General features: G+C 42.2%; 1 long non-coding RNA gene across 1 annotated transcript; it reads left to right on the top strand.

Moving 5' to 3' along the window:
- The first annotated feature begins 8,360 nt into the window (after positions 1-8,360).
- Positions 8,361-19,051, top strand: LOC125693433 (uncharacterized). Its single transcript, XR_007377098.1, has 3 exons — positions 8,361-8,420; positions 9,167-9,451; positions 18,574-19,051. It is a non-coding gene; the product is annotated as an uncharacterized LOC125693433 (long non-coding RNA).
- Position 19,052: the final 1 nt, after the last annotated feature.

The following is a 19,052-nucleotide window of genomic DNA, read 5'->3' as shown; positions in this document are numbered from 1 at the left end:
CCAGACATTCTCAGATTAGGTTTAAATTGCTATTAGAAAATCCTAAATGTGTTTGTTTGAAGAAAATCTCTTTAATGCTTAGAAATAATCCAGCAGGGGCCGGTTTGAGCAGAGGTAGCTGGAGTAATCCTGGGGAGCAGTTCAGAGATTTGGAGGAGAGCTCAGCTCCATGATATCCTTACTACTTACAGAGAGATTGATACAGAAAGATTTCACATCCTGCAGTTTTTGCTGCTCCTGGCTGGCTGTGCTTGGTCAAAGTGGAAACATTGTCAGCCTGTTAGGAAAATCATTGTGAGAGGCTGTGTTTATAATGTGGGCGTACGCTTGAGCCTGAGATGGAGCTCACAGGTTGCAGAGCATCTCCCCACAGCGGTTACCACAGACAGCCTTTGGTGCAGGGGAAATGAGCAGAGGTGAAAAGGGGAAAGAAGGCAGTGGCAATTGAAGGAAACTGTGGAAAAATAGGACTCTGGTATATGACCATTACTGTCTGTGTAAGTGGAGCTGTTGGTTTCCCTGAAGATCCATCAGAATCCACAGTATTACCCACCGCTAGTGTTCATACTCTCAGTAGAGCTTGCAGCACAAACCTGGCACTGATGTTCTTTCTCATCTTTTTCTTTATGTTAGCAGTAGCAAAACAAATCAGGACAAACTCTTTACTGCTTTTCTTAATAACAGCAACAGTATCAATCACAGAATCACAGAATTGTAGGGGCTGGAAGGGACCTCCAGAGATCATCGAGTCCAACCCCCCTGCCAAAGCAGGATCCCTACAGCAGGTCAAAGCAGGTCAATCAATGATCAGCATAGTGCATGTATTTAAAGATGTAACAGCCTATGAGTACTATTCAAGGCTGCAGCTCTTATTCTACACTGACACTAATCATACACTGGAAAATAATCAATGAGAGAAATAGAGTTAACAGGAATTCCTGTACCATCTTTCTGATCTTTTTCACATAGAAATCCATAAGGGATTGGGCAGGAATTTCAGAGAGGCCAACTAACTCTGTGCTCCAAGAGAACATCACTGTCAAACTTAGATCATGCTGCACTGTGCTGCACTATCTGATGAATGACCCAAAAAACACTGAGCAAATGATTCTTTTCTGGTCAGTGCCCAAAACTGATTCCTTGTGTTTGAATTTGGAATTGCATTCCTGTTAGCATAAGAGCTTCTTTGCTCCTTATTTTATCTTGATTTATAGATCTGTACAATTGAAAAGAAAGGTGGTTCTTGTGAATGTATTTCCATTAGAATAGTGGGCTTTGTTCACATGCAAGATCTCTGGCCTGTGCTGACATAACTGAAAATGAAAGGTACTGGTCCCATGTTCAGAATCATCAAAATTGGCTGTGCTACTTCTTATTTTTCTGTCGTTTGGAGCTCTTTTAAGTCTTGTGCAGGCTTAATGGGATGTGAATTTGTGCACGGTGAGCAGGGGCCCGGCAGCAGACAGAAGCAAGCAAAGGCTGAGTTTTCTTCTCTTGGCATGGTGGGAATTAAATTGGTTTCACCACCATGACTTCTAAGGGTCCTGTTGATTCCTGGCAATAGAAGAGTCATAAGGAAGCTAATTATGTGACTGTACTGGTGAGTGGGCCTCAGGCAACTTTCTAGTTGCTGGAGTGGATTATTAGAAATTCATCACTATATAATGCATGTACAATGTGGAATGTTCCATTAATACGGAAATATATATAGGTATGTGTGGGTACATTACATCTGTATATAGTATGTTCTGTAGTTTTAGTTTCAACTCTGTTTAACAATCAGACAAAAAGTCTCCTATAATGCATGCATTACAACAGCACATTTGTGTCACAGTATATTTGATCAATCTCTGCCTTTATTGCTATTCTCCATGGGAACTTGATGACAAGATGTTAAGTGCATTTGGTAAAAGAGGAAGCAAATATAAATGAAGAAAGCTCTAACAACTGATGAGCTTGTTACACATAAAATATTAATAGCATTCATTTTCTAGGGACAAAATCTTTCTAAGGGTTTTAGATCTGCTGTAAATGATAACTTTGTTTAGATGCTTTCAAACTAAAATAGAAGACTGAGATTGGATATAACAAAAAAGTTTTTTACTATAAGAAACTAAAGCACTGACACAGATTGCCCTAAAAGGTGGTGGATGCCTCCATCTTTGGAGACATTCAGAGTCAGGCTGGATGGGACTCTGAGTACCTGATTGAGCTGTGGGTGTCCTTGTTCAGTGTAGGGGAGTTGGACCAGATGGCCTTTAAATGTCCTTTCCAACTCAAGTAATTCTGTGCTATGTGATTCTCAGGGCCACAGGAGTCCTGACAGATATGAGCTAGGTACAAGGACCAGAAGATCTCCATGGCCATCCTGTAGACCAACACCTCCCTGGAGAAGATGGTATAAGGAACACTTTCACTGCTCTGTGCTCTGTAATCCAAAAGAGGGGAAAAGGCATCAGGATGTTTTTGCACTTGTACTTCCTTATATGCCTTTCTTTTTGCCACTGTATTTAAATATTAATACTAACATAACAGAGGATTGAGCTTGGTATAACGTCAGATGGTTAACAAACAAGTAATTAACTGCTATAATGGCAAGAAGTTGTGAGTGGTTGTGTCTGGCACGTAGGAAATGGGGCTGTGTTGGTGTGAAGCAGGTGGCACCAGCAAATAAATGCTATGAGTTTTATCACAAGTGAAGGAAGAATGGAGCAAGGCCCCTTTCTGGGCAAAGGGTAGAGCCAGGTTTCCTCTCTGGGGAGTTTGTGGTTGCTTTCCTGCAAGTGCCAGAGATATCTGTGACTGGCACTTGTAGCTTTTCATCCAAGCAGGGGCATCCTTGAAAGGCCTCAGGTGCTGCACCAGGACTGAAACTCAAAAGTTTTCATTTATGTGAACTGAGAAGCCAAGAACTGTAAAACTCCACTGAGCCCAGAGCTGTCCCTGATAGCTTTAGGAGGGCTTAGTTCAGCTACTAGAGATTTTTTTCTTTAACATGGCAGAATACAACGTGATGGAGAAAACAACAGAAGCCTTGAAACAGAAAACCGTGATTTGTTGAACGCTGCATTTAAAGCCCTGCAGCTCATCCCTCCCTGTGCAGAGAATCCTGTGACAGCAGAGTGCTCCCACGTAGGCAGCGAGGGCACAACTCCTCAGGTATTAAACATTTATTGTACATTATTTCCACCTTTCTGAAAAGGAAAGGGAGAAGCTGTATAAAATCGGGGTTCTTCAACATGGAATGACTTCTTTGTCATACAGTACTGGCTGGCTTTATAAAGCTCTTACCCCAATGAAATTTTGAATATAATTCCCTCTCCAGTTTTTCTGTGTGAACAAAGTCAAGCACATATGAAATACTTGGGGACAGCTCTTCAGTGGACATAAATCACCACAGTTCCTCAGCCTTCCATGCCAGCTCACAGCAACTGTAGGTTGGCTATAACACAGGTCAGTTAATCACTGACAAGTTTAACATTTCTGGGGAGGGAATTTAGGCAGTTACTCTCATTTGGCAAATGTTTAGCATCCTGATCAAGTGTACCATTTCTTCAGCACTTTGTCATGGATATGTCAGTGACATCACAGGAGGTCCCATCCATTGAAGTACCCACTGGAGGTGGGGCCAAGTGGCCCCTATTTGCCTTGAGGATCCTGTGGCCAGGTGCAGCAGGCCAATGTGGACATTAGACTGGGAATCCACATCTGCAAGCCACGTTTTCCCTGCAGGAAGAGTCAGTCATTGTCAATATTTATAAAGCCTGAATAGACGTTCTCACTGAAGGGCAGCAGGGGAGAAAAGTGTTTCATCATTATGAGTTTCCAGCTCTTCAGTGACATTTGATGAAATCATATTAACCATAATTATATTTGAGGGGAGCACGTCTAAGTTCTAATGAGCCTTTATAGTTATTCATTATCTGATTTCCTATTTTCATTTTGCAAAGGTTTGTTTGCTTCATTCAGTTAAATTAAGAGAGAGCACTTCTCCTATAACCTCTTCCCTTCAACCTGCAGGTCCTTCCCTGAGCATTATAGCCTGCATGTACTTGCTTAATTTTCATCTTCTTGGAGGTCCTATCATAAGATCAATGTTATGGATGAGAATAGGCTTATGGATAAGCACTTGCTGGATAACAGGCTGCATGTTTTTGCTTTCCATCAAAGAAAATTCTTACAATAAGAGAAAATGGACTTTACATTTTCAGAAATAACTGCATTTAGTGGGATAAAATCCAGGCGCTACAGATGCTTCTCCCAAGAGCTGTATGCAGATTTAAAGCATGAATCCCATTTCATCCATTTTGTGGACAGAGCTGCACACTGACTTGTACTGAAGATGAATATCTTCTCTATCATTCCAGCTCATTATTTAAGTCTCTGGCTTGGAGAAAAAATGATTCCTGCCTTCCTTCTCTTTCTGTGCCTTTTTCAATGTGAGGTATCCAGGTTAAACCCATTCCCTGAAAGCTGCAAATTGTGTCTGTAGCTGTGATTATGGCTAACCATTTAGATTGCCTACTGTTAGGTAGGTGAAGAACTGGTGAAGGTGCTAATTGGTTTCTGTGTAATGATGTTTTTCCCAATAACTGTTCCTGTTAGTCTCATTAAAAATCATTTTAGGGGAAATGAAGGATGCTTGAAATAGTATGCTGTGAACAGTCACTGTAAAAGATGCTTCTGATACAAAACACCAAGTGCCAATGCTACAAAAATATTAACAGGGCTTAACTGTTCAACCTTTTATGTCTTTAACTGATAAACTTCTGAAATTAAATATTGATTTTGAAAAGATAGGCTATTGGAGCCAATCACACATGCTTTCACAGGGAGGAGACCCAGGGCACAGGTCTGAGAATGGAGCTCCTGTAAGTTTCAGGAGTTCTGGAAATTTGAAACTCGCATCAAGGTATTTGTAAATAACCTTGTTATAATAAACTGAATTCTGGACTGTTTGCAGTCTCATTCTGAATCCAGATGTAGTTTGAATACATCTGTAGTTTCACCTTTAGTTAAAGGTTATATGTTCTGATGCCCGTGTGCTTTCTATCTGCCAAAATTATGAGGTACTTCAAATTCCACTCAATGTATTTTGCAAAAAAAAAAAGACCCATAATTTTGCTCTGCTAGAGTCTGCATCTACATGAAAGGAACTGTCAATAGACTGTGTCCATTGCCTCTGTCTCCATAGACTCCCTTCACAAGAATAAATAAAAGAGATGCAGCAAAGGAATAAAGGGAAAATCAAGGATAAAAGGATTAATTTGTAAGCATAGTTAAGTCAAAGCATCATGCCACTTCTTTGTATTTCAGATAACCCCAAACATCTTCAAAGTTAAAGGCAGGATGAATATCTGTAACAACTAATTGCATCTGCTGCACCTGCTGGAAAGTGCTGTGACTGTGTACATGAATACCAAAGCAAACCCCACTGCTGCAAAAAAGTTCAGAGCCTGTCTGCAATGCTACCATTCTGTGAACAAAGCTCAGACTTTGTTCTGTTTTTAATAAATATCTTGTGCTTTCGCTCATGTTATTCTTGATGCCAAATGCATTCTCCAAAAGATCCTTAAGGAAAAATATCTGTCCCTCCTCAGTCCAGGAGGGTGAAGAGTTGGAAAGTTGGCATGTGGCAACTGCTGCCTCTTGATCATTCAGTGGTGTTGTTTTTCCCTTGTGCCCCTTCACGCATTTCTCCCTGCCTCTCTTGTGTTTGATGTAGACCATTCATTACTTGGAGCAGGCATTACCTTTATATTATTTATTTGTACAGTGCATGGCATAAAACCTTTTGGTCCTTGACTGGAGTTTCTACAAACTACCTCCATATTGATATCAACACATCCCTTGGGGTTTATCATCACCTTTAGCAGCACCTCTCTATTGCACAGCACTGAGCTGAGCTGTTTGGCTCACTATAGAGCGCCTCTGATTTGCTGAGTCCAAACAGCACCTCTATTAGACATTTAGCAGTGCTGTACTCAAAGTGTTTATGGAAGCAAAAGCAACGTTCTGCAGTTGCTGGTGGATATTGTGCAAGAAGAACACACCTGCTGTGTATGTATCCCATACCATAATTAATTTGAATTTGTTTATGAAACAATAAATCATTCGGCGTCAATGGCTGACGACACTGCAAACTCCCTCCCCTCTGTGTGATTTAATTCTATTTAATTACACAGATAACATGCTTCTGTTTCTGTTTGCCAGGTCTGTATACAGAACTCATAGATGCAGAAGGAGAACCAGGTCTGAAGCACGTAAAGGAGATCAATAAACAGAAAGAATAATCTTTTAAACGTTTCCTTTCTGCGTCATGTGAGCCCTGCCAGGGATTGCACATGGAGATATGACACTGTTTAAAGCACAGCTCTTTGATAGTAGGTAGTTGATGGTAGGTATTCAAATAGCATCATTAGCGAATGAAAATTCCTCTTTCTAAAATTTATGAAACTTTGAGTTTGTCCAAAATAAACGAATTGACAAAAATTCAAGGAATATTTCAAAGAAGTCATCGCTTGCCTCATCTGTCATAATTCTGCAGCATTTTAGTAGTGATTTCCAGTCATTTGTTTCTAATGCAAGAAGCGATACTGATTGGCAGCCAACACATACAACATTTGGATGTGCTCATTTTCTCTATACACGCAGTCACCTGCAATCCTAGTCCCTTTGGCTGGGGGCTGCCAGCATGCACAGCCCAGCCCAGCTCACCCTGCTGCAGCTGAGGCAGCACGACCGTGGTGTTTGCTCTGCCTCTGCACCTGCCTTGTCCCCCTTCGGCAAGCAAACAGAGAAACCCCTTCAGATGTGTGGCACTGAGATGCTGAGAGGCCATCAGCATCGATCCGTGCCCCTTTCCTCCCACTCCTCACAGAAAGGTTGCATGCTGTGCTCTGGGAATGATGCTCAGGAGACTGTCGCTGCTGGTTAATGTTTTCTTCCCCCCTCCCTAATTTCCATGGAGTCACCCACAATATACCCTTTGCTATTGCCAGCAGCTGTTGTATTTCCCCATGTGTCTCTTTCTGCATTCAGGGCAGGGAAAGTTCAGCGGCCAAGCACCATTTAGAGGGGGTAAGGTTATTGCTGGTCAGCGATGGGGCTGCAGTGCAGGAGCTGACATTTCATCTATTTGCATCCCAGCTGCCTCTTGCAGTTACAATCAGCCATGCTGCCACAAGCTGGAAAGATCCAGGCCCCACAGCCTCTACCAATGCAGTTTAAATTCCACTAAAAATAGGAGTAATAAGAGAAACTGGCGACATTTAAGCAGAAGTCTGGGCTGAGTCTGAGCGAGGTTAGAAGAGAACAAACAAAAGATTATCTGTCCTTTGAAACATCCACCTTCTTGCCAATTCAAATATTGACCGGCTGCAGAACAGCAAAATCACTGCTTGCAGTAGGAGGGAAATGGCTGAGCTTTCCTCAGAGATAACCCTTACAGAAAAGTGGTGTGTGGAGGCTTCCAGCAAAGGCTGTGGTCTCCAAGAGAGACAAAAGATGTTGTGTGTAATGAGGTGGCTATCTCAAGGATCAAATCTAGGTGTAAACTCCGTGTAAAATCTGGATGGAGATAGCAGACCTCACCACAGACTGCTACGTGATGGTTAGAAGCATCCTTGTACCAGCACCCTGCCCCCAGCATCTTGTGCTGGGATGGGGAGAAATGGGTCATGGAACTCATCTGCCTGCAGAGGAACCCTCTGCATTTGGAGTACGGTTCAGCTGTGTTGAACTTGCTCTGGCTGCTACTTTGTTCCTCAGATATTTCCAGAAAGCAAAGCAGAGCGATCTCCTGCAGGTTCTTCCTGTTGGTAACTCTGCTGTTCAGAGAAAATCAAGCACTACATGGTTTGTGTCTTCCTTCTTACTCAGTTTCTAACCCTGATATGACAACACCACTGAATTGCTGAAGTGGCTGCCTATCTTCCATCACCAGCACATGGAATACACCTACCAGTGGGACTTAAAGCGTGCTGCTCTTTTCCAGCACTAGCACAAACTGTGGTATGCTATGGTTTGACCATTCTTTTAATTTAGTGTGATAAGCAGTGTTTTGGTTTGCTTTTTTAACAACTTTTTGATTTGTCCAGGGTTTTGGGGTTATTTTTTGTTTGTTTTTGTACTTTGGGACAGAAAAGCTTCAAAATAAGTTTTTCTGAGATGTCGTATGGGCATAGTGGAAATAATATAGTGGAAATAATAAAATGTAGCGTTGAGTCACAGCTTGAAACTGATTGAGCACCTGGTGGGTAGGCAGAGCCAACCCAGGGAAGCTCAGGTGAATGCAATGAAGCTGAGTGACTGGAAGGGATAGAGCCAGGATCCACCCCTTCCCAGACCTCATTTAAGGGTTGGCATTGAGGGTAAGGCTCTATCTCTGGAGGTGGCTATATGCCTGAGGCCTTCTGAAGGTAAGATGTTTCTTTTGTTTCTGTGCCTGCCTGCTTGCTTGTTGCAACTTGCTGCTTTGCTGTCTCTGCTGCTGTGTTACAATGCTAATATTCCAATACTAGAAAGACCTAACGAGTTCTGTTCTAAGAATAAATTACTATTAAAAGCTAGTCCCTCCCTCAGTCCTAATTAAATCTTCTGTCTTGCACTGAATGGAGTATTAGGCTTTGCCACAGTCCTCAAAGGTATTAAAACACTTCAATGGATGAAGGCAAATGAAGCCAAGGAGAGTTGTAACTTGCTTCAGGTCGTTCAACCAAAGGGAAGCAAAACCCAAAACTAGAGCAGAAAGAGAACAATTCTAAGTTATGTTCTCTTGCCATTAGGCAGAGTCCCTTCCTTGTAACAGGCTGGGCTCCTCAGACCCCAGTGGGAGCAGCAGGGCTGCTTCCTTGTGTGAGATCAGGTGAGCCTGGCTGCAGCACTTCTGTACTCATCTTCTGTGTCTTGGTTTACCTGATCTTATGGCCTTTGAAAAGGTAGTTAGGGAAATCAGAGATGTGTTGATGCAACATAGATATTTCTAAAAGAAATGGTAAAATGAGATTTTATTGAATAGGAATGCTCTATGTATGTAAATGTAAAGCATCACAGTAAACTGTCATTGAAATCCCTTCATGAACAAAAAGAAAAGATAAACTCTTCTATGCAAACTTTAAAAGTTTTTTTCATGCTTCTAACCATCTCTCACTTGCTTCCCCTTCAGGTCTTCACTCCCTTATGAATGCCCTTATGCCTGAGCAGAGAATGATGCTTCTGTCTTTGCACGAATTTCTCTCCGCTGTTCTCAAAGCAGACAAACAACGGGCCGGATCCAGAGGCGATGTAAAACGGCTGTCACTGTGGGTGTCGATGGAAACCCTGCTTTGGGTTTCCTGTAACAGCTCTATAAAGGAGCCAGGTCTGCGAGCACCATCTAGTGGCTCTGCTCACACAGACATCACCGCACGGCACAACGCCCTGCTGGGTTACAAATAAGCTGCAGCTACAGGTAAGTGCAAGTGAAGATAGGAAATGCACGCAGCACATGTATATGTTATATGTATGTATGCACACTAATCTTAAACTTCTCTTTCCCACTTTGTATTACATATGCTTGCTAAGCAGAAGTACAGTCTTTAAGGTGACATATCTCTGAAAGGTTGAGAACCCATTGCTGGCAGCCACCATGTGTCTTGACTCACCATAATATACAGAGCATTAGTTCTGTCTCATAGACTATTATTGCTGGGTGTTTAGAATCATAGACTCATTATGGTTAAGAAAGATCTGTAAGGCCATCTAGTCCTGCTGTCAGTCACTGAATTTCTACATTGATGTGGCAGTGGGTGCTAGGGAAGCTGGAAGGAGTGTCAGCAGCTGGGAATCTCCATTTTGCACACACAATTACAGAGAAGAGGGCAATTAAAGGCCCTGATGCCATGGGCTGTACGGAGTCAATACTTCCTTGGTGTGAATGACAGTATTGTCTTTGAAATGCAGTGAGGCATTTCCTAAGACTTTGGTTCTAAAATGGCAAGAGGTGCATTATTCAGGAATAGAGTCACATTTAAGGTCTATATTTTTCATTTGGAGACAACAAGAGCTTTGTGATGTTGGTCATCCCATGTCTGGGAGCTCACATGTGCCATGTGAGCAACACTGCTCTCTTACATGGGGATCAGTCTGAAACCCATTAGAGGGTGTGAAGTGTTCAGGAAGTATTGAGTTATTCAGTGTGCCAAGACCCCCCACTGCTTGGCCTCCATTCTTGGCTTCTGGTACCAGCACCAAAAAAAAAAAAGCTGGTGCAGGAGAAATGGCTCAGTGTTGGTCAGTGAGGACTCAGGTTGGTTAGTTTCCAATACTTGACACCATTTATTTTACAAGCTAAGCACACAACATGGTAATAGGGCTGAATTTCTTTAAAGGACAACCTTTAGGCAGAAGGTTGTTTGTGTTGTATCACAGCCATGCAGAAGGCCTCTCAAGGAACTGAAGCAAAGATCAGTTTGGTTTATGCTGTCCTTTGAAGCTTGCTCTGAGCTTGGCACAGACAACAGTTGCTCAGTTAGATCAGCACAAAGCATTTCATGGTTGTACCTGGACAAGGCCTGGAAGTGATTCCTGCAAGGCAGCGATCCTTTCTGTAATTGAAGGCATCAGCCTCAGAAGCAGATATTCATGTGGAGTTCTTTCATGTGCATGCTTGTCAGCTGCCTTGGGAAATGGACTGCGTTTATGTCCAAGCCCTGTGCAAGATTATCTCATGCTTCCACTCCATGGTTTCCTTCCTGTGGAAAAGATGGGAGTTCAAGCATCCATGAGGACAGCATGCAGACAAATAACTGAAAGATATCTTAAATAACAGACTTATGAAGATATCTCCCAATTATACCCGTTCCTGCCCAATTTGAAAAATGTATCAGAGCAAAATAGGAAGGTTCTGAATTGAGCTGTTTTTTTCCCCTGGAGATCTCTCAGTCTGCCTCTATCTCCTCTTGCTACAGGACCAGCATTCAAGTCTGGTTGCTCCTCTCTACACCTGTCCTAGCTTGGTTTGCAGGGCAGCCCCCAGCTGTGTACAGGCCATGCTCATGGACTCAGGATGCAGATTCTAATGCTATAAGTCTCTTGAACTTGATAATGTATAATGTGACAATGACCACTTCTACAAATGCTCTTTTTCTACATAAATGCTTTCTGGTCCTTGATGATTTGCGATTTTGCAAGTGTATCATGTTTCTCTTTCTCCATGCTGGAGAGAAAATACATTTTATTTGCTCTGTGCTTGTCCAACTCTTGATCTACTTGATTACCCTGCTCTCCTAGCTTTCCAGCCAGCTGCAAGTACTTGAATGAGAGCTATCTGGATCATTGCTGAATGCCAAACTAGCAGTTGAAGGCTGACAGTGATGCTTTCCCCATATTCAGATGAGTGACCTAATGGGCTTGCACAGAGCTGACAATAGGTATTTACAGATACTAACACATCAGTCAAACACTGATCAGTGGTTCAGGTTGGGTGCTGGACTGCAGCTGGTGGGATGATGTCACCCAGCTAGCACAGGACAGCCAGCAGTGCACATGCTGTACTTGCATGAAATTGCATTGCATGAGACTTCTGCATTCGGGGGTCCTATTTCACTGAGTTTCTTTCTCTTTAAAATACACCGCAGCTGCTCCACAGATCTACTCAATAACCCAGTGACACATATTTGTAAACTAGCCATAAGGGTTTTTTCTTTCTTGCTTAGCCAGCACAGGCAGGAAGTGATAAGGTCTGCTTTTGTTACAATGAGAGATGCATGCTGCAGCAGGCTTGTGGCTGGAAACCTTGGATAATGGATGGTTACTTGAGGTCCTTATCTAAGATGCTCCAAGGAACTGCCACAATAAAAATAATAAACACCAGCAATAATAATTATTAACAGAATTCAAGGAGTCTGACTCTAATCTCATGCTGGGTTTGTAACTTAATGATTCTGCTGACTTTGAAAGAGCTGCTTCTGATTTAAACTGCTGAAAGTGAAATCAGAAGCAGATCCTACACTTTTTGTCCACCTTATTAGCAATCAAGCTATTCTGAGAGGTGGTGCAGCTCCTTGATGATGCTGTTAAGACCAAAAAGTAAGTGACATTTTTGGATCAAAGAAGCTTTTACTGAAGTCAGCCACTTCAAGTCCTATCTGAAGTGGGAGACTGAAGATTTTTAAAGGAATATGGAGGTTTTTTTTACATAACACCTTTTTCCAAGTTGTAGGAAGACTGAGTGTGGTTTCTAATTTGGTTTTATGTTTCAGTCAATACTGTTAGAATTAGGTATTTTACAGTGCTAGGATTACATTCAAGGGTTGGACAAAGCGTTTATTTGAACATCATCCCTAAAATCTAATTTTAAATTGTCTGTGGATTGAGTTAAATGACTTCCTTAACTGCTGTGTTGAAAGAATTGTTAATATTTGTGCTTCAGTTACCCTATTCTCTGTCTGTGGAAGATGAGGCCAATGGAGGGGATCCCCATGCTTTTTCAGGGACAAAGAGAACATCTACCCCATGACAATGTTCCAGAGACACAGTCACAAGTCTCAGGTTTTACCCAAAGCTCTGTGGGCAGGCTGAGACACTGACGGAACTGAGATGGGAGCTCTGCCAAAAAAACAATGACAAAATATGGTTATGGAAAAAAATAATTACTAACCACAACAGTGCTTGATGGAGTCACAAAACACATCTTAATGTTTTTCTAATTTTGACCAAGAAAAACTTGGGTTTCGTTCAAGAGGCTTGCCTGTCTTAGTAGTCCTTGATCCTGTCCTGACTGTGGTAATAGTGAAGAAAAGTACCATCCCTTGATGAGCAAGAAGAGCAAGCAAGGACTCCCAGGAGTTCTGCCAGCTGATGTATAGGAAACACTTCCCATGAGATGGCAGTTCAGGCATGAAGCAGCTCTTGCAGAGCTGGGATCAAATGGGATTAATGGCAGCACATACTCTATTTGTTCCTTGTTTCCAGATCTTTCACTGAAGGCACTGTGAGCTTTGCAGTGGATTTCCAGAAGATCAGAACTCAGCCCTCTGCTGCTTAGGTAGCATTTAGAAGTGGCTTTTCTATAAAGTAAAAACATGCCTACATACCAATTCTTAATCTTTTTAAGCACAAAGTTTATTTGTTTCATTGGCCAAGCAAATTGCTGTAAAAACCCTTTGGCACAGCAACAACCTCTGTTGCACAGCAGATTGCAAAGCAGTGCTGTTGGCGGTCAAATGTTAGTGCAAGCACACGCTCATTTACAGACCCAGACAGTAAATCAAACTTCTTAGTGCAGCACAGCATATCCTGCTCTTAAACTCTGAGGAAAGTTCATGAGCCTTCATTTGCATTTTAAATTCTTCCAGGAACTACAAAGCTTTCTTAAGACTATTTATAATCTTTGGGAAACATCTTTTAGCAAGAGTGTCATGCTTTGCTTTGATGGAAGTAGAGCATACCAACTTCTCCTGGGAAAGATGGAACAAAATGTTATAGAAGCTGGAGAAAGCCGGTCCTGCTCTGTTGGCAGAGTACCACAGCATGTCGTCATCTCTGTGGGAGAAGCTGGAGCTCCTGCCACAGCGCAGGGGGATCACAGAGACCTTCATTTTTTAGGTCCTCCTGTTCTTACTCAGACAAATGACTCATCTCAGTGAGATGTTATAGATAAAATGGCTAAAGCCTTTTTTTTTTTTTAAAGTCCTCTTTTGTCCATCAGCATCGAGAAATTGAACCAAAATTCATCCTACCCGTTCAGATTTGCTTTGAAAATGTTTTGTTGAAATGCTAGAATATTTTACCAGAAGAAGATCTATTCTTTTCAAGCTTTAGTGAAATGTCAGCAGTAGTCCTCATCCAGGCGTCAGGCAGCTCTCTTGCCCAGGAAGCAGAATGAATCTGTGCTTTTTCCTGGTGTGTCTACTTGGGAAGCTTTCTGTGAAGTATCAGAGAAGCCTGTGCTGTGCTGTGATTTCAGGCTGTCAAATGAGAGAGACAGCCTAGAAACAAGAGTAGCATCAAGCTGGTGAGCAGAGGGCTTACACTTGATAATGTACTGAATGCCCCAAATTCCTGCATTCATTTAGCAGTAGCAACCTGCCATGAGAAAATTCTTGCCACAAGAGAAGTGTGAAGTAGGAAAATTGTGGCGTGTGGTTGCTCTATACCCAGAGCTCCTGAAATCTTGCACTGTTCCTCAAACTTTTCAGCAAATGAGTGCATTTCCCCTCCCAGGCACTGATCAGAGAGCATGATGGTGGTCCATCACACAGTGGATCAAATAACTCTCTTTCAGCAGAGCATCAAGTGCAATGGCAATTTTATAAGCTGATTTGTGGTAACTTCTCTCTTTGTTTTCCCGTTCCCACACGACCTTGTGGAAGCAGATAATGCAATGAGTCAGTGTTGTTAGACAACATCGTTACCCTGATTTCTCATCAGTAGATGCTTAACGCAGCAATTCATTTCTCACTGTCAAATCTCTCCACTCTTTCCTTCTTGCTTAATTTCTTCTTCCCTTCTTGCCCATTTCCCTTCAAAGAATCATAGATTTCTGGAATCATTAATGTTGGAAAAGGCCACGAAGGTCATCTAGTCCAATGCCAACATTTCCTTTAGACTTGATACATCCTGAAAACTCACAGACGTGAAGCTTTATGCACAAGTTCAGTTACAGAAGGGCTGCACCCAGGCACTGGGAGCTTCATCAGCTTGAAAGAAGGTTGAACAAAACTCAAAAGAACAAGATTTTTGTCTTCTGACAGACTAGGTTTTCAACTAAAAGCATAAAAAAAATACAGCCACAAAAAAAAAAGCTGAGGTTCACATGCAAAGCTGAGTGTACATGCCAACTAACGTTTGTCCAGGCATTTCCTAAAACTCTCTAATGAGTACCATGTGTGGACAGCCAGCTATTGGCACGTGCACACCATGCACTCATGGACCTCGCTGGCCATGAAGCTTTGCATTTAGACCTTGGGCCCCTATCCCAAAAATATTGGCCTGATGCATGAGAGAGCTGTTGTCTTCCAGCAGCTATTACCAGCTATGAGTGATGGAGCAAATTCCTAGTATTTCTGTCACCATATGTGCTGATGTACTTGAACAAATCTCCTTTGCTCTGCATGTCATGTAGTACCAATTTGGATGGCTCAAGGAATATTTTTCCTAGCATACATGTAGAGGGCAGGTAAAGAAGCAAGGAAAGGGCAACCTAACTAAATGTTTTAAGTTACTCTTAGAATTCAAAAATATATCCTGTCAGAACAGCTGAGTACAGCCTGGGGAGGTGCTTTTTATAAATCTATATATTTTGTAATTGTTCAATTTGTCCAAGCCAGAAAGGAGTGAGAGCCATCGTTCTGTATTTGCCACACATTCACATTGCATGCAACAGCCACACACACTACCTTTGAAGCACCCTGGGGTCTGTAAATTAGGATCGTAAGGTATGCTGGGAACCTGGAAGCAAAGAGGGCTGCAGGGACTCCTCTCAGCTGCAGTCTCAGCCTTTGCCTCTGCTGAGGCTGCCATCACACATGCTATTAGTGTTCATTATACGGGAGTGTTTTTGTGATGTGGGTGCATCTCCACCTGGAATGAGTTGAAAAGGCATATAGGCCATCAAAGTGCTATCAGATGTTATTAACATTTAGCCCACTAAAATCTGGACTACATCTGAACTACTGGCACGCAGATGACAAGTCCTACATCCCATAAAGAATTTCCTGAGTCCTTAGTGTATTGTTTGTGTGAGAGATGCTTCTGCATGGGTTGCTGTTCTTTAAATGAAGAAGCAGGGGAGAAAAAAAAAAAAAAAAAAAAGAATATTTTGTGTGGCTTTGCTAATGTCTTTTCAATGCAGCCCTTACATCTTCCTCCTGCCACTTTTTCCTGTCCCAAGAGGCTTTGTCTGCCCTTCCCATGTCTGTAGGTGATGAGGTTGTATTGCAGCCCAGCACCCTGACCCCCTTGCTGATCTCCTAAAGGCTCTCTGACCATGTTCTGGCTGCACAAACTTTCCCATGCCAGAGGCACCAGCCCTCCCCATATTTTCAGTATCTCTCAAGCCACTCTTCACCCAGTCTGTACAAAAAGTGGTTCTTTCTATCTTTGCAGTCAGTTCCTCCCTCTAACCTTCTGCCCAAATATTATCTTATGCTTCTTCCCCTCATTCCTCCATCCCTCCCTGTGCAGTTCCCACACCAGGAATACCCTCCTTTCCTGTCCTAAGTGCTCGTGACAGCTGCCATCTTGGCCCAATCAGGAGTGATTGATCCAGCATCCTTCAGCTCCAAGTGCATTTGATCTGTGAAGCTCTCCAGCTGGGTCTGTAATAACTCATATCCTTTGTGGGTTACACATCAAGCAACTCTTTTCCCATCAGTCACGTCTGTCTTGATAGAAAAGTTCTTCCATGAAGTCCTTTGCTGTTAATCCACCATCTCATGAAGCACATGATGGAAAAAGTTATTATGAAAAGCAGTATTTTGTATTGCTTTGATGCAAACAAAGCTTATTTCCATGTCAATTTGGTCAAATAAAAAATGTCTCAGGGAAGAGATGGTGAATTCTGTCAGGATTTAGACTATGACAAGAGCAATCAATTCATAAACATTCATGCCTGAGGCTCACTAAATGATCTGCTGCTCACTACTTTTGTTTCATTTTTGTTAACTCTGATGCTTTATTTACTGAGCTACATTCAAAGCCTGCTAAGCAGACTGAACTGCTGCTATCAACGTCAGCACAGAGCTGCTGCATTCTCCTCTGTCTTCTGGGAAACTGTGCTCCAACTCTGACACAAAGAAAATTAGGACCAGATATTCCTATTTGTGTGGGAGCAACACTTCTGTGCACCTGTAAGAGGACAAAAAACCTTTTAATCCCTTACTTTTGGGTGTGTGCCCAGCTATCCATCCTTCTTTATGTCCTGGACGCAATACAGGTGACCATGTTACTTTTGCTGCAAGTTGGTGGTCTTGTTTTGCCTAAATTATGTTTTTCTTGTGACATGCTCTGCAGAGACAGAGTGCTTTTTCAGAAAATCTTGGGAACTGATTTGTCTACCTTGCACACAAATGTAAAACTGAGTATCTCTTCAGAAATCAGATCTACTGATTATTTTGTGAACTATACGATTGATTTCAGTGCATTCCAGGCTATGAAACCAGGTGAGAAAAAGCACAAGAAGCCCAATATTCTGTCTGCCTATTTCCTTCCTCCGTGCCCGTGCAACATTGCACACCTCATCTATGTTCTCTCACCTCTTTCCAGACTAGAGGGCTACTCTGTGTCTCTCATGTGGGAGATGTTCCACAGCTTTGTCCATCCTTTCCCCTGGCTTCTAAACTTTTTCTGCTTTTCCTATATCCTTTGGGAGGTGAAGTACCAGAACTGCACGTTGTATTCCAGAGCAAACTGCACCGTGAGAATGCTTGTAGAGGGCCACACTGATGTGATTTGTTCTTTCTACTTCTGTAAAATATTCTCTTATCCCCAACATCCGACACGCTTTGTGTGAAGTAAAGCTGTTTACTGCCACCCCTTGGCCATAAGTAGAATGGTATTGTGTACGAGCCTTTTTGCAAGTCCGAACAAACTTCCTTTAAAGTAAATGCGTAGGTATGAAGGTAGCACACCAATGAGAAATCTGTAGAGAGCAGGTTATGAATGAATTGTTTTGTATGCAAGAAATCTCACTGATGTGGAAGAAACCAGTCCCCTGACACAAAGACCAGCTCTTGCTGTTGCTGGCAGTGTTTGGAATATCAGAAGGAAAGTCCCTGGGCATCAGGGGGTGCTATCCTCTGATCCAAAGCCCGTTAAATCACATGAATCTTTTCATTGATTTCTGAGAAATTTGGTGCAGGTCCAAAGTCCTACACTGATTTTAATCCAAAGACATGAAAAGAGATGACATGAGAGTAGTTTGAATGGAAGGACTTTGTGTGTGTGCCACCAAAGTCACAGCAAACATGAAACAGTTAACCAGAGCTTCTTCTAACTGCTAGACTCTTTATTGTTGTCCTTATAAAGCATGTTTCTTTATACCATCACCCATTACATGTAAGCATATCATCAGTGTTTAATCACAGCAAAGTATTACTAACAAGGACTGTATGTAAGTTATTATTCACAGCGACTGTAGCAGAGTTTGTCATTTACCTTCTCTGAACATCTCATCTTCAAAAAGCAAACCTGTTATGGAAAATAATGCTCACCCTGTTAAAATCAAGCACGCTTTAGTACCTAATTATGCCATCCACATCCAGTGTGCATGCATAACATTTACATGCTAACAGGCAGTTAAAGACGGTGATTCATTTTATAGAGCATGTGTACTTTTTGACTGAAAAAAATTATTGATAGTTTGATTGACATTAAAAATAATATAAGACAATCTTGATAAAACAACATTATTCCCACAATACTGTGCTTCAGTACAGGATTCACAAAACCACAGAGCAATGTGTAGACTTTTCTTCCTATGTATGGATAAAAGAACCCAGAGAAGGCAAGCACTCTGTGCAGAATAAAACCTGAACCAGAGGAGTGAACTTCTGGGAGCAGTGTACCCAGGCTGTCGTGTTTCTTTAACAGCAAAGATGGAGCTTCATCCCACCTAGAGCTCTGCTGTATGTCTTGCCCAGATGGCTTCTCAAGAGCAGAACTTGTCACAAACTCTGTTATAGCTGAGCATCATGAATCTTGACTCCAGGCTGAGCACAGATATGGTAAGTGATGATGGGGAAGGAATGATTTCAGCCCTGCACAGATGAGCAGCATTTTGACTAATTTATGGACCAGGAACAAAGAAAGAGGTGAACATTTAGTTTTCTTAATTTTAAAATTCCTCTGGATGGCAGGTAAACTCGATGTTAATGCTATGCACAGTTTTGACAAAAGAGCAGCTGGGTTCATGCTTCTACCCAACTCTTCCTGATGAAGAACCGTGTTACAGCAGCATGAGCTCACAGTTCATCACCAAGAGCCATGACCCCACTGTCCCTGGCTGCAGGCAGGTGCCAGGACAAGGCAGTGATCTGGGGCCTGCTTGGTAAGCATTAAAAAATATCCCA

Source organism: Lagopus muta, chromosome 5, assembly GCF_023343835.1.
Source record: "Lagopus muta isolate bLagMut1 chromosome 5, bLagMut1 primary, whole genome shotgun sequence".
Taxonomy (NCBI): Eukaryota; Metazoa; Chordata; class Aves; order Galliformes; family Phasianidae; genus Lagopus; species Lagopus muta.
Note: the sequence above shows the minus strand (reverse complement) of the source record. Positions and strands in the feature narration are given on the sequence as shown.